Source organism: Triticum dicoccoides, chromosome 7A (assembly GCF_002162155.2).
Source record: "Triticum dicoccoides isolate Atlit2015 ecotype Zavitan chromosome 7A, WEW_v2.0, whole genome shotgun sequence".
NCBI classification, from domain to species: Eukaryota; Viridiplantae; Streptophyta; class Magnoliopsida; order Poales; family Poaceae; genus Triticum; species Triticum dicoccoides.
The window spans coordinates 59,266,060-59,267,987 of record NC_041392.1 but is presented as its reverse complement, the minus strand read 5'-3'; the positions used below and the strand labels follow the sequence as shown (position 1 = coordinate 59,267,987).

The 1,928-nt window shown below is 53.1% G+C and overlaps 1 pseudogene; it reads right to left on the bottom strand.

Annotated features, from left to right (window-relative positions):
* LOC119333597 overlaps positions 1–1,928 on the bottom strand; it is a 12,700-nt pseudogene continuing 10,772 nt past the window's right edge.

The window sequence follows — 1,928 nt, the reverse complement described above, 5'->3', positions numbered from 1 at the left end:
TTACAGCAAAAGTGTAACTTTATTTTCCCAAATGAAAGAACTTTGGCTTGCAGCGCATTTACACATGTAGACGAACAATTCAGTTGACGAGAATTGAACCAAGGAGTAACAAAAGAAATGACAACAATGATGGATGCTAAAACAACCAAACTTTACAGCGGTAACTCGCTTGCAGGATGAAAGCAAACAATGGAGATGAAGTGATCCTTCACCATGCATGCACGTCGTAGACGCACATGCATGCACTTAGTTGTACTAGTTGATTGCGCGGCAATTCTTCCTGATCTGTCCCTGGTCGCCGGTCTTCACCTCGATGCCGGCCATCTTCACCATGGCCTTCTCGAACCTGTCCTCCCACCACCCAGGGATGTTGGCGTTGTCCACCACCATCCTCGCCGTCTCCTCGGACGTCAGGAGCGCCGTGTCGGAGGTGAAGAGCACCGTGTGCGACAGCACGTTGTTGTAGTACTGCCTGTCCAGGTCGTTCGGGGTCACCACGTCCTGCATCACGGTCGGGTCGTTGCCGCCCGGGGCGGCGTCCGCGGGGCACTGTCCACGCAGGAACCCGGCGAAGCCGCAGTCGATGTCGGAGGAGACGTTGAGGCGGTCGGGCACGAAGGCGGAGCAGTGGGAGCGACCGATGGTGTGTGCGCCGGAGAGGATGACCAGGTCCTCCGCATCGAGGCCCTTGACGACGAAGTTGTCCACGAGGTCGCTGAGGTTGGACGTGGGTGGGACGAGGAACTTGACCGGCTCGGAGGCGTTGGAGAAGGTGCCGTCGCGGCGGCCGGACGGCACCTCGAAGTCCACCTTCCCCCGCTGAGGATGCAGGACGCGTCGCGGGCCGAGAAAGCGATGATGTCGGCGCAGGAGACGACGCCCGGGCAGGCCTCCTCGAGGGTGTCCTTGATGGCATCGATCAGCTCGAAGCCGCGCAGGGAGGGATTGTTGGGCGCGCTGAGCTTCTCCGGCGTCGGGCTGAACGGGGTCGGGTCCAGGAGGACTGAAGCGTCACAACCCTAGGTGACCACCGACGATTCGACAGAAACAATCAACTATAAAAGTATACATGCATGTTTGCATTGCGATTTAATTGTTTAGAAAATCGTTAACCGGTAGATGCTTGCTTGGCTGGTGAGTAAGGGATTTATCAGTTTATCAGCTACTCGGTGACTCTACAAGTAGGGATCAATCGACAAGTTTTTTTTTACGAAAATATTAATCGGTAAGTTAACTGGTTAATTGGATGAATTTTTAAACAAAGCAATTTATTTCTTGCAGTGAGTAGTATGTACCTCGACGAAGTAGTCGTGGAAGAGCATGCGGATCATGGCGGCGCCATTGCCGGGGTTCTGGGAGATGGCGTCCATCATAACGCCCTTGACGATGGCCTCCGTCTAGGGGCACCTGTCGTGGTAGAACCCGATCTGCAGAGGGCTGGCCTGGCACCTGTGATGCCCGGGTAATCAAGCTACAGTAACCTCTGCTAATGATGCCATGTCACCTATGTTACTGTCGCTAATCTCGCGTTAGTTCAAAATGATTCGAATTCAAACTTGAATTTTTGGCAAACAAACAAAGTTTTCAAACTTTAAAACAAAAATGTTCGGACCGTGTCAAATATTGCATAGATAATTATGGTGAAGTAAACACATTTTTAGAAAATGCATAAATATTTTAAATTGAATAAAACAGAAAGGAAAATAAATAAAAAGAAACAAAACAAAAACAAAACAAAAATAACAGACCCCCCCGCTGGGCCAAGTGGCCCAGCTGGCCTCCGCCGCCCCACCAGGCCGGCCCACGTCGGCCCCGCTCCTCTCCCTTATCCCCTCGGTCCAGCCCGCAACCCCCACCGACACCCCCCACTCCACCCACTCGCCCCCCTCCTCTCGCCCGATCTGGATCGGGATCCAGAGGAGACCACC